Source organism: Nansenia antarctica (genome assembly GCF_963989245.1).
Source record: "Nansenia antarctica genome assembly, chromosome: 4".
NCBI classification, from domain to species: domain Eukaryota; kingdom Metazoa; phylum Chordata; class Actinopteri; order Argentiniformes; family Microstomatidae; genus Nansenia; species Nansenia antarctica.
Genome location: NC_137689.1, coordinates 28,347,542 through 28,362,377, shown reverse-complemented (window position 1 = coordinate 28,362,377; position 14,836 = coordinate 28,347,542).

Below are 14,836 nucleotides of genomic sequence, written 5' to 3'. Positions count from 1 at the left end.
TTTGTGAACTGAATTTGGTTCCTACTGACTGTCTCACAGACACAGACACACAAACACACACACCAACACACACCAACACACACCAACACACACCCGTCAGTATGACAGTAAGACTCAGTGAAACCCAACCCCAGCTTAGTTACTGGGCATTAAGCAGACATCTGGGCTGACTAGGAGAGCAATGAGCATGGCTGCTGGGGAGGTGAAGTCATTTGATGCCGTTTGTGAAACTCTACTTTGTCCAACCCGGCCTAATCTCTCAAGTTCTGTCAAGTACCGTACATGGCCTGTCCACACAGCGTTAAGACCAGCAGCTCCTCTGACAGAGAGGGAGGTGGAGAGGGAGGGAGATAGAAACAGAGAGAGGGAGGTGGAGAGGGAGGTGGAGAGGGAGGGAGATAGAAACAGAGAGAGTGAGGGAGGAGGTATGCTGACATGATGAAAATGCGATTGAGAAGAAAGGAGAAAATAAAGAGCGACAGGAAAAGCAAAAGGAAGGAGAGGGTGAAGGAGAGGGTGCTATGAAACACAGACCAGAGCAAATGGATTAGATTCTTTAGAAAAAAGGAAAAAAAAGAGAGAGAGGAGAGAGAGAGAGAAAGAAAGAGTGGAAGGAATGATAGAGTCGCAGATCAATAAAAAGCAAAAACAGAATCAGAATACCACCACGCTCCCCGGCCAGACCCTCGACCACGTCACTTAATTGCAACAAGCTGCCAGTGAAGAAGACGTCATCGTAAATCAAAACCTGCCGCATTGCTTGGCAACTGACTCCAAACATTCTGTTGTTGTCTTGCCGACAACCCCCCACCCCTCCCCGCCCCGCAACAGTTGACAACCCCCCCTTTGCCCCATGCAGAGATCGAGTGACTATAAATATGAGTCTCTCTCCCCCCCCCCCCCCCCACCCCCCACTAAGGGTCGCCCCCCCCCCCCACACACACACACACACACACACACTCATTACAGAGTAAAGACGGGGGGGGGGGGTTAGTCAAGAATGCTGTTTCAGAGCAGGAAGCTTAGCGGCTTTAGGGGGGTAAAGCAGTTGTGGTGCGCTGTGAGAGAACCTACCTGATAGCACGGTTGTTTTAAACACACATTTAATGTGTGGTGTGCAAGGGGGGGGAGGGGATTCAATTGCCATAGATTGGTAGATAGGACTATTAATAAACCAGACCACTAGAGGAAAGCTTTATCTAAGCCATCAGCCCTATCGTGCTTTTCAGCCCAGACTAAAAATAACAACAGAGAGAGAGAGAGAGAGGGAGAGAGGCAGAGGGAAAGAGAGAGGGAGAGAGAGAGAGAGAGAGAGAGAGGGAGAGAGAGAGAGAGAGAGAGAGAGGGAGACAGCGAGAGAGAGAGAGAGAGAGACAGAGAGAGAGACAGAGAGAGAGAGAGACAGAGAGAGAGACAGAGAGAGAGAGAGAGAGAGAGAGAGAGAGACAGAGAGAGAGAGACAGAGAGAGAGAGAGAGAGAGAGAGAGAGAGAGAGAGAGAGAGAGAGCCTCTTTGGACAACATCTCCAATAATCATTTAACCACCCCCCCCCCCCCCCCCCAACTTCTTCTCATCACTCGTTTAATAAAACAATACGCCTGGATAAACAAGTTGTTGTAACTGGCAGGGAGGACAAATGACGCAACGTCCTTCTTCAAAGTGCGTTAACAGTCTTGAGGAGAAGTAGCTAGGTGCAGTACACATCCTCCCCAGAGAGAAGCAGCCCTTTGGTTAGCGCACACACACACACACACACACACACACACACACACACACACACACACACACAGGGTGTCCTGACAGCAAGGACACAGCGATCCTGAAGGAGACTCCAGCTCTCCTTGTCCCTCAGTCAGTGCTGTCTCTACACGCACCACTCACGTGGCAGCAGGTGTAGGTGTGTGTGTGTGTGTGTGTGTGTGTGTGTGAGTGTGTGTCTGTGTACCATATCTCTGAATGACTAGCCCTAACACAGTCCCTGTGATATGGCCTTTTCTGATGAAGGAAGGCCTGTGGTTAAGCCTAAACTGAATTTAAGAGCCAAGATGATTTCAGTTTTGCTATTAATCTGCAGCTAATCTAAATCTAATCTCGTGTGTACGTGTGTGTGTGTGTGTGTGTGTGTGTGTGTGTGTGTGTGTGTGTGTGTGTGTGTGTGTGTGTGTGCATGTCTTAGCTAATGGCTTTGGCAGTCAGTGGACAGTATGTGGGTGTGTGTGCATTGTATGACATCCATGGGTCTCTCAAGGGGGGTGTGGGGGGTGGGGGTAGAGAGAGCCATGTTCCTGTCCAGCAGACAGAAGGTGTGTGTCAGTAGCGTTACTATAGGACTGTCCTTCTGGCCAATGAGCAGACGATTTATTTTCATTTAATCAGCATGAGACATGCGTCTGTTGATGTTACTATGTGAAATCAGCTGTGTGTGTGGAGCAGCTGTGTGTGTCTGTGTGTGTGTGTGTGTGTGTGTGTGTGTGTGTGTGTGTGTGTGTGTGTGTGTGTGTGTGTGTGTGTGTGCTGCGTGAAGAGCCTCTTCACATAGCGGAGGGCAGGTGTCCCAGACAGACAGAACACACCGGAGGTTTTAACACTGACCGCATCTGCGCTTGTCAAACACAGACACCCACACGCACGCACACACGCATGCACACAACTGTGTTAACACTAGAACAGCTATGAGGGGTACCCTGTGAGTAAAGAAACATTTTCTATCTTTGCACTCGATCAAAATTCAGGACCCCCCTTTCATGACTTTTCCTAGATATGTGCGTTCTACCACCCAGTATCCTTACATTTTCCAAATCACATCAGGATAAGCTAATATGAAGCTATTTTGCAGGCTAATTTACAAGCGGCCAACTAGTGGTCGTTGTGTGTAAATAGCAGCTTGAGCATTGTACAGAGGGGGTCGTTGACCCCCCGAGGCGGCTCTTTTAGGAGGTAAAAAAGGCACGGCTGCTGTTCTAGCGTTAAGGGTGCTTGTAATGTTTGCTTTCACATACACACACAAACACACAGGAGTTAAAGGTTAAACCGTGACCCTCCTTACTCTGTGGCAGCTCTGGTAGTATCAGGTTTCACATTAGCGAGACCAACGCCCCACACACGTGTGTGTATATATATATATATAGCTAGGCCTACACACCCATGAGCCCAAACAGTACGACCACCTGCCTGGTCCACCTAATATGCTGTTGGTCCTCTGTGTGCCGCCCAAAACAGCACCGACCCGCCCAGGAGTGGACTCTACCAGACCCCCCTGAAGGTGTCCTGTGGGGTCTGGCACCGTGGAATCGGACTTGTCGGGTCCGGCACATCCCACGGGTTTCGGAGGCCGAGGGCGACACCGTTGGACACTTGGTCGCGGAGCCTCTGAGCGTTTCCCACAAGCCTTGGCGTTTCAGAGACGCTCTGACCGAGCCGTCTGGCCGTAAGCGTTTGGCCCTGGGCAGAGTCTGGCAGGTCTTTACTCCCCCGCCCCTTCCTCCTGCCTCCAACACAACAACCTCAACACCTGACCTGGTCACTTGAGGCCTAATGTACCCCACCCCTTGACAGCTGCCATGGTAACAAGATAATCAATGTTATTCATTTCTCCTTTTGGCTCATTGGTGTATATTAGGGGTGGGCATCAATGATCGACGATCGATAATTGATCGATAAGGATCTTGGTCGATCACAAAATATTTTGCTCGATAATCGATAATAATAATTTTTAAAAATATATATATATAATTTAAGGACACTAACGTTTTCAGTCATCCTCCTATTTGTGATTAACTGTTTTTTTACTGCTCCTATGGTGAGTTACTTATTTTCTATATTTTTATTTATAACGTAAAATGTGTTTTTAAGTTAAACAATTTAGGCTACTCACTGCCTTGTTTAAGAGGATTGTTATCTGACTGTAGTGTCTAGTTTGAATGTGAATGAATGAGTGCAATAGCAACACAAATAAAGTTTTCCCCAAGGAAAACATGCTTGTTATTTCTGCCCTATTTTTTTTTTCCGATTTTTTGGGGGAGATTTTTGTGTTGTTGTTTTTTTTTTATGAAAAAAAAGCTTAACGATTAATCGATAATTGATCGTTAATTCTTGCGATTATCGAAAAATAAATGTTGATCGTTTGCCCAGCCCTAGTGTATATATATATATATATATAGATGTAAATATAGATAGTGTGGTGGTTGTGTTAGGGGTGTAGTGGTTGTGTTAAGGTTAGGGGTGTAGTGGTTGTGTTAGGGTGAGGGGTGTAGTGGTTGTGTTAGGGTTAGGGGTGTAGTGTTTGTGTTAGGGTTAGGGGAGTAGTGGTTGTGTTAGGGTTAGGGGTATAGTGGTTGTGTTAGGGTTAGGGGTGTAGTGGTTGTGTTAGGGTTAGGGGTAGAGATGCTCCGTTCTGATCGGCGCCGATCGATATCGGCCGATATGCCCTTGATCGGTTTTGATCGGAGTTCTCAAAACGGCCGATCAAACACGGCCGATCAGTTTACATAGAGAAATGGCGTCGCCAGTCTGGCAATATTACACAGTGTCGGAAAGAGACAACAAATATGCAGTTTGTAATGTCTGCTCAAAAGAAATTCCTCGCGGAGGAACGCACGCAAGGTCTTTCAATACCACGAATATCATACGGCATTTGCTGCGTTCGTCGATTCGCTCCGAGAGCGCCGAAGCGCACACTGGGCTCGACGTCATAAAGGGACCGAGTGCTTTGATTGGACGAGAGGCGTTCCACGAGTGCTGGTCAGAGTTCCAGCGCGACTTCACGAGCGTAGTGTAGTGTAGGTAGTGTTCAGCGACGTCATGTGACCCCGCGAGCAGGAAGTCACTAAGCTAGGCTAAGGCCCATAGCAACAACAACTATTAGCGCGCGAGTTTTAGGTCTTCCTCTGTGCACCTTGCACAAGTGTAGATAGCGAGCGACTTTTCAGCATAGCAGGACATATTTTAGATGATAAGAGGAACAGGCTGAGTGCCAAAAACGCTGAGATGCTTGTATTTCTCAAGGCTAATCTGCCAGTGATGCTGCTTAATCAGAAGTAAGGTTTGAGTCTGAAATCTCCTTAGGTGCAATGTTTTGTTTTTTTGTTTTATTGATTATTGCTGACTTGCTGTCTTATCTCCTCCTAAATATGACTTGAAACTGACTGATTGATACAGTATTTTATATTTGGCTATAGCCTGTTTATGTTGCAGTTTAGTTTGGGTATGTTTATTGTTCCTCAGGAAAGCTACAATATAAGCTCCAAGTTCTCTAAGAGCCCCTAGTTCCTCTCATTCGAGTGGAATGTTGCACATTTGATGTGACAAGTGTACATTTTATTTATTATGATTTTTATTTTCACATTTTATTTGTTTTTCCTGAAGTAAGCTACAGGTGGTTGTGAATTCAATAAAACAGATGGTTGTCAATTCATGATACTTTCTCATCTCCTAATTTCATTTGAATACTTAATATACAATGTCAATGGTGTTAAGAATAATTAAAAACATCAATAATGCTATACAATAAATAGAATGCTTCAATTGCCATTTTCGACGCTGTGATCGGTGATATCGGATCGGCAGATCACTGTTTCCAGTGATCGGTGATCGGCACCAAAAACCCTGATCGGAGCATCTCTAGTTAGGGGTGTAGTGGTTGTGTTAGGGTTAGGGGTGTAGTGGTTGTGTTAGGGTTAGGGGTGTAGTGGTTGTGTTAGGGTTAGGGGTGTAGTGGTTGTGTCTTATAGATATAGGCCTCGTTCACACTGGAAATGTCAAAAACTAGTAATCAAATACTGCTCAGACCAACATCTGACCACCCACCTGAACCCTGCAGCCACCCATCTAGAACAGTCATCTGAGTCAGCTCAACAAGTGGAATGAGCTTCCCACGGCTGTCAGAACTGCAGAGTCACTCCCCATCTTCCGTCGGAGACTGAAGACCCATCTCTTCAGTAGGGTTGGGTACCGAAAATCGGTGACGGTAGGTACCGGTTACTTTACATTCGGTATGTACCCGTACCGAATCGCAAAGGAGATTTCGGTGCCTCATTTCGGTACTTTTCTATCTCGCTCCGGTGTCAACTGGTGACTCGTGACGTCACATCGCCTGTTAAATTTCCACTCAGTGAAAGCAGCGAGTACGGAAGGATAACGAGAAGGTTGCTAATAGCAACTTCCGCTAGCGGGTTGGTGTAACGATGGTCAAACAGCCAAACTTCTTTCATTTAATTCGTTTATTTGACCTGCAGAGAAGACATATAGAACACAATTCTTCTCTGGTCTGCTTGTGAATCCATTAAGCTGGCGGCCATTTTCCTCGGTCCACCGTCTATGTACATTTCACATCAGGACAGTTTGTTCACAGAAAGAACACAAACTTCCCTCAAACATTACAAATAACAATTACAAACAACATGTGGAGCGACATACCTGCAGAGAAGACATATAGAACACAATTCTTCTCTGGTCTGCTTGTGAATCTGCACGTTCAAAACAACATACAATAAATGTTCTGTTTCACATCATCACAATACATCACAATACATGTAAAAACAAACAGCACAGTACTACACCAACATTTTCACCCTACATTACAAGATTCTCCATACAAACAACAAAACACGAGGAGCGTTTTACACGCGCACATACCCATTAAGCTGGCGGCCATTTTCTGACGCACCACCGCAAGTACGGCAACAAGAGAAGGACAAACGAACGTGCAGACCTGCAGTACACCCAAACTCCAAAGGGGGGCTCCAACAACAACCAGGGCTGCTCAAAGCACGGCGAAACTCATCTACATTCATCACAACTAAACATACATTCCCAACTCTGTTACACCCACCTCCCCTGAATTTCGCCAACCTTGAGCAGCAACTATACATTTAAATACTACTTTTTACTTTTTACACTATTACATAGGGCCGCCAAAGGACAGGACAGCCAACTTGAAAAGTATCCTATAAGGATGAAGTGGAAAGAGAGGTAAACTATCTCTCCAACCAACTACTGGCGGTAGGATGCGTTCTACACCCCACAAGACCCTTTTTTCACTGTGTATTACTAGCCTTCAAGAGGCCACAACCTCTTATGAAACAATCAGAATAACGAACAAACCTATATGTCATAGGATGTCAGTGTGCACAGTGTGCACAGTGTTCCAGGGTGAATGTGAACAAGTCCAGAGGTCCAGACAACATCAACCCCAGGGTTCTGAAGGTGTGTGCTGGAGAGCTGGCGGACACATTCCAACATCTCTTCAGTCTATCTCTAAGACTGAGGAGGGTGCCACAGCTCTGGAAGACCTCTTGCATCGTCCCAGTGCCAAAGAAGGGACGGCCCAGCACCCCAAACGACTACAGACCTGTCGCCCTGACACCACAGGTCATGAAGATCCTGGAGAGGCTAGTGCTGCAACACCTTAAGCCCCAGGTGAAGGACTTTCTGGACCCCCGGCAGTTTGCATACCAGGAGAGCATGGGGGTGGAGGACGCCATCATTTACATGCTGCACAGGGCCTACACACACCTGGAGAGGCCACAGAGCATGGTGAGGACCATGTTCTTCGACTTCTCCAGTGCATTTAACACTATCAAGCCATCACTGCTGGCTGACAAACTAGCAGTGATGTGTGTGGAGGACTCCCTGACGGCTTGGATCCACAACTACCTCACAGACAGGCGTCAGTATGTGAGACTGCAGGGCTGTCAGTCTGAGGTGGTGGTGTGCAACACCGGTGCCCCCCAGGGAACTGTTCTGTCACCCTTTCTCTTCACCCTCTATACCTCCGACTTCCAGTTTAGCTCCGACCAGTGCCACCTGCAGAAGTTTTCGGATGACTCCTCTATCGTCGGTTACATCACAGACGACAGGGATGAGGAGTACAGGGCCCTGGTGGAGAGCTTCGTGCAGTGGTGCGACACCAACTACCTTTTGCTTAACACCAGCAAAACAAAGGAGTTGGTGGTGGATTTTAGGAGGAAGAGAAGGACCCCAGCCCCCATCACCATCAAGGGGGTGGAAGTCGAGAGGGTGGACTCCTACAGGTACCTGGGAGTACAAATTAATAACAAACTGGACTGGACTGACAACACCGAGGCTCTTCTCAGGAAAGGGCAGAGCAGACTGTTTTTCCTGAGAAGGCTGAGGTCTTTCGGTGTCTGCAACAAGCTGCTGCAAATGTTTTACCAGTCGGTGGTTGCCAGCGTTCTGTTCTTCGCCGTGGCCTGCTGGGGTGGAAACATCTGTGCCAGGGATGCTGCGAAGCTAAACAAACTGGTGAAGAAGGCCAGCTCTGTGGTGGGGACCGGGCTGGACAGCCTAGAGGTGGTGGCAGAACAGAGGATGGGGAAAAAACTGGCGGCCATGCTGGCCAATCCCTCCCACCCGATGTACTGCGAGCTGGCAGGGATGAGGAGCAAGTTCAGCCACAGATTTGTTCTCCCCCGTCAAAGTACAAAAAGATTTGGACAGTCCTTTATTCCAGCTGCACTCCGACTCTACAACCAGGCCCTGCAGGGTGGGGGAGACCTGGAGATGGAACTTTTGGAACTTTTTACTTATTGAGCCTGCACTGTTTTATGTTTTTTATTGAATGTTTTTCTGTTTTCTGTACTGAATGTTTTCTGCCCTAACTGAGCTGTTTGACAACAAAATTTCCCCATTGGGGACAATAAAGGTTTTCAATCAATCAAAAGTATACATGCACTGAACTGAGCTTCGGCTTATCTAACTGTGGGAAGCCTGGAACACTGACCTGCAAACAGCTCGAATGTTTGACTTAGTGTCTTGGATAATGTCTTGTCCTGACATAGTATAAATCAATCTGTCAACTGGTTTGATAAGGCGACCAAACTTGGACTTGACCTGTGTGACTGTACTAGGATGTTCACACTGTGTGACAGAAGCTAAAGTGTCAGTACGCTGTGTGTCACTAGCATCATCTGTCTGATTTGTGTTACCAGAAACATCAGTACAATCATCAGCGCTAACCACAAATCTAGAATCAGAGTTAATGGACTGATCTACCATTTGCTCCTCAGCCATCTGCTCGGGAACCCTCTGAGGGGCAAACGAGACTGAAGACACTACAGTGTTAGTAGCCTCTGTCCGTGAGTGGTCAGGGAATGGTAACTGGGTGACCCACTCCAGGGTTCTTCCCTTGGGATCCTTGGGCTCTGGAACAGTCAAGGGAACATCCCTCTCCCGAACAGCTCTTCCCCCATACTCCATGTCTTCAACCTCCCCTCCCTCACTCCCAGGACAGGAATCCACTCTCTCCGACTCGAACGCGGTTCCTCTACTCACTTCCCCAGGCAAGGAATCCTGTTCCACTTCCGACACGGACATTTCACTTGGCTCATTTGATGTATGAACAGCAGACAGGGATGAAACTGGGTCAGAGATCACACTCGTATCATACACCGGCAGAAAGTTCACCAACAACAATAGATTACGGTGGACTACCTTCTCTCGTCCAGTGACAGTGTCTTGTATCCTATATGTGTGAGTCTCAGAGTTCCTATCCACCACAGTGTATACAGTAGACTCCCAACGATCAGCCACCTTTCTCTTTCCTCTCTCTCTCTTGTTCGCCAACAGCACACGGTCTCCGACGTCAATGGTGGGCCCTTTTACTCGTCTGTTGTAGAGCTCTGTGTGACGGTGCTGTTCTTTTATGACATGTTCCTGGGCTATGACCATAGCTTCTCTCAGATCCTTCGTGAGAGACATCACATACTTGTCGTAGCTGACCACAGCTGGATCATTCAGGACTGTCCGGAAGAGTATATCGACAGGGAGACGAGGAGTACGCCCAAACATCAGATAGAAAGGTGCATAGCCAGTTGACTCATGCGCTGTGCTATTGTACATGAACGTCAGAGTTTGCAAACGCCTCGGCCAGTTGATTTTTGCCTCTGGTTCAAGCGCTCGGATCATGTTACCGAGAGTTCTATTGAAACGTTCCACACTACCGTTACCCATCGGGTGATACGGGGTTGTGTGCGACTTTCTGACACCGGAGACTCTGAGCAGCTCACTCACTAGTTGACTCTCGAAGCTAGCTCCCTGGTCGCTGTGGATACGTTCTGGGAACCCAAAGACGCAGAAGAACTTGTCCCATAGAACTCTCGCCACCTGTTTGGCTGACTGATCTTTGCAGGGGAATGCCTGGGCCATTCTTGTAAAATGGTCAGTAACAACTAACACATCAACTGACTTGTTCCTTGAGTCCTCCGCTGACCAGAAATCAATGCAAACCAGCTGAAGTGGCCTGGTTGATGTGATACTCTGCAAAGGCGCCCTCGCAGCAGGTTCAACAGTCTTACTGACAATACACCGCTGGCAGTTACGGACGTAGTCTCTTACGTCTCTGTCGAGGTTGAGCCAGAAGAACCTCTGTCTGGCCAAGCCAAGACTCCTGAACTGACCTTGATGGCCGGCATGGTCATGAACACCTCTCAGAACTTCAACTTTCTTAGACTCAGGAACCACATACTGGCGGCGTTTTGACTTCACGACTTGATCCCTCGAGACTCTGTAGAGTATCCCATTGCTCACAACAAGTTTCTCCCAGTGCTTCAGGTACCTCATGACTGTGACTGATTCCTTATCTCTCTCTCTCCTGGAGGGTCTCCGATGTCTCTCCACATAGTACAAGACTCGAGAGAGAGTTCTGTCTCTGAGCTGTTCATCCCGGAGTTCCTTCTCACTGTAAGCAGGAAGTGAGTCCTGACCACCTGGGACTAACTGAGGCAAATGGTGCAAGACTGCTACAGCACGCGTTCTTGCTCCGACCTCCCACAGATCGTCATATGACTGTAGAACAACAGACACTTCATCCATCTCCATAGACTGAGCGTGGACATGCAGAGGTGATGGGACACTTTGAGCGTAACTCTCTACCTGGCGTGGAGTGTCACCACTATCATTGGACGACCGGAAGGCGTCCTGTACAGAAGCACTCGACACATCCTGGACTTCGGAGAGGAGATTCTTGTAGGGCTCTTCAAGTAATCTGTGACTGACTCTCTGCTTGACGAAAGGCACACGACTCAAGGCATCAGCGACAACATTCTGTGGGCCTGGCACGTACTTGATGTCGAAGTTATAGCTCGCTAACTTAGCCACCCATCGTTGCTCGCAGCAGTCCAGCTTGGGCTTCGTCATGATATGAGTCAATGGATTATTGTCCGTCCAAACAGTGAAATCATGCCCCTTCAACCAATGGCTGAACTTGTCACAGACACTCCACTTCAAGGCTAGGAATTCCAACCGATGGGCTGGGTAATTTCTCTGAGACAGAGAGAGGGACTTGCTGGCGAATGCGATTGGCCTCGCTCGGTCTTCACCCTCTTGGATCTGCGACAGGACAGCACCGATGCCATCAAGGGACGCGTCCGTTGACAGCATGAAGGGACGGCTGAAATCAGGGTGAGCCAGGACAGCCGTCTCAACCAGCGCCGTTTTCAGCTTCTGGAAAGCCTGCTCCGTTTCGGGGGTCCAGTCAGTAACCTTCAACTTCCTGCTTTGTGACCTTTGTTTGGACTGTTTCACCTTCCCTTTTCTCTTCTGGCCCGTCAACAGAGAGAAGAGAGGCTTTGCAATAGCGGAGAAGCTAGGCACAAAGTGCTGGTAATAATTGATCATCCCCAAGAAAGATCTGATTCGTTTCTGTGAGGGGGTTACACCGTCCGCTTCCATCAGGTCAGCACTTGTCATCTTTGCGATGCTCTCAACTTTGCTGGGATCAGTCAACACACCGTTGTCATTAATTATGTGGCCGAGGAATTTGACGGATTTCCGGAGAAAAAAACACTTCTTGGGGGCCAATTTCAGGTTATGACCACGCAGTCTACTGAACACCATCTCCAAGCGTTCCAGAGCTGTCCTCTCATCAGGGGCGTACACCAATAAATCATCCAGATAAACCAGTAAGCTCAGATAGTTCTGGTCTCCGAAAATGCTAGTCATCATACGCATGAAGCTCCCAGGACTATTACAGAGGCCCTGCGGGAGGCGATTATACTCATACAAGCCCATAGGTGTTGTAAAGGCAGAGTACTTTCTGTCATCCTCGTGTAGTGGCATGTTATAAAACCCTGAGGTTAGATCCATAGTACTAAACAAGGAGTTACCTCCAAGTGCAGCTAAGCAGTCGGCCTGGTGAGGGAGAGGGTGAGCATCCTTCAGGGTCCTCTTGTTCAGCCAGCGAAAGTCTGTACAGATACGGAGATCTCCGTTCTTTTTCCATACAAGAACCAACGGAGATGCATATTCACTGGTTGACTTCCTGATTATATCTTTCTCCTCCATCTCACTCAGTACTTGGCGCAACTTCTGATACTGACTGGGGGGCACTCGTCTGAATGGGAGCCGGAATGGCCTGTGATCTGAGAGGTGAATGCGATGTATGAAGCCCTTTGCCTCTCCACAATCCAGGTGATGGCGTGAGAAGATGTCCTTGTAGCGCACAACCAGGTCAGCCATCTTGCTTCTACACTGTTCAGACACGTCACAGGAGTGTATGTCGAGCCCACTCAATCCCATGTACTTCAGTTCCTCATCAACAGTGCGGGCCGCATTTTCACTGGACGGGGTTACTTGACAGCAACTGAGTAGTGGGACCTCAGCAGGTCCGGTCTCATCCATGTCCTCGAGCGCAATGCAGGAGAAGACGTCGGCCAATTTAGCATTGCGTCTTACCAAGACGGGCCTGTCGGACGAGTTGATCAGCTTCAATGGAACCCATCCGTCTCCCCACAAAGGAGTAACAACTCTGGCCACCAGAACCCCTCTTGGAGCTGAGCGACACGATGTGGGCTCTGTCATCACAGCGCTACCAGGAGACACAATAGTGGACTTGGGTAGCTTGCCCCACATCAGGTACTCCCGACCAGGCTCAAGACACACGGCTGAGTTGCACCTGACTGTGCCTATCTTGTCAGGTATGACGTCACCTCGCCAACGGTTCAGACCAGCGAGCATCGAGAGAAACTGTTCAGATTCTGGATCGCCAGCAGGACAGGGCGTAGACACAGCCTTCCAGTAGCCATCACATTGCTTATACTGCCGGAGGATATATTTAATAACATTGGTGCCTAGTATCAACTCATCATGCTGGCCTTCAACTACCAGAGTGGGAACCATAATCCTACAGCCATACACCTCCATTTCCACGTTGAAAGCTGACTCAGGCTTGACACGGCGACCACCACAGCCAACAAGCACCACATTTGAACTGAACTGGTTATGCTCTGTAGCAACTCCAACCTCTCTAAGCTTTCCCTCTGCCGTCTTACTCATTGTACAAGCCATAGACCCACTGTCTAGCATAGCATTTAGAGTCACTGTATTACCAACTGTCACAGGTGTGTAGAAAAGGCTGTCACTACCACTAATTGTATGCGTATTCTGATAAACAATATCTTCAGAGTTATCACTTGAGCTTTTGAGAGCTATATACACTGTCTCAGCACTAGATTCGTCCTCACAATGGGAGTTTACTTGGCGACCTATATTTTCTCCCTCTGAATACAGGCCACCTAGTTTCCCTGAGGCTGAGGTGCTCGGGACGACCTGGTGGGACACTCAACTTTTGTGTGACCTGGGGCTAAACAGACAAAGCACAGCCTCTCTGACATGCAGTGTGAGATGGTAGTGTGTCTACTGTCATCACAGACTCGGCAGGCCTTCTCACGGGCGCCACCCTGGTATCTTCCGCCACGAGGAGCACTGTCACGCTTCTGCACTTTCCCCATCATCTGCTCCAGACTCTCCATAATGCGAGCAAGAATCCTGTCTTCAGATTGCTGAGTGTTCTGGGCCACAGCAGTCGCGGAGGAGGGGCACGGAAGCTGGCCTAAAGCATGGTCCTGGCAAGGAATGAGGGTAGAAGGCGGACACTGTGTGTGGTACACTGGACTATGGGCAGGAGCAGGGGGGTACTGGGTGGAACACTGCTCAGACACAGACTGAATCGAAGGCTCTGGATGAGACTGCACAGTGTGGAGGGCGGTGGCATGGCTCTTCAATGGCACAGAACTACCGGTCCTGCCAGAGGCTCTCAGCTCTCTCTGATAATTATCAATCTTCAACTGTATGTCTCGTGAGCTCCACTCCTCAATAGCCTTGCATTCCAGAATACGGGATAGTCCAGAGTCCGGGCAATGCCTGACAAACATCCGTGCTACCTCTTCACCCACGTTCTCCATCCTCCTACCTTGTCTGCGAAGGCCCTCACCAGCTACATCAGCTGCTTTGTTGATCCTCAACCAGTAGTCTACAGGGTTCTCATTGGGTCTGGGTAGAGTGGCATAGAAATCTGACAACGGGAGGCATGATGACACATCACTGAAGTACTTGAGAAGGATATCATAGATGAGATCAGGGTTCTGCTTCACATCAAGTGTCTGATCGCTTCGCAAACCAACCCTCACAACATCCTTTGCCTTACCCATCAGCCTTGCCAGTATCTCCTCAGCCTGTTCATGCATTGGACATTTCTGCTTTCTCAGATAAGCTTTAGACATGTCAATCCAGTCCTGGACTGAACACTTATCAGAACTATCACCTCGGAACATTGGTGGTTCCCTGTCTGATGTTACATTCACAGTAACGCACGGAACCTCCTGTCTAACAACATTAGGATCAGTTACAGGATCTGGAGGCGATGTGCAGTTGAGGTGTGCACTGCTCATACTACTTGAGTGAACTACACCAGCTGAAATTAACTTGGTTACAATGGACTCGCCAATCTGAGCACCTAGCTGACCCATCATGTCTGAAAGGTGATGAAGAGCTTCAGTGTCATTAACACTGGGTGTGGATGTGGGAGGAGCCTCCCCTGTAA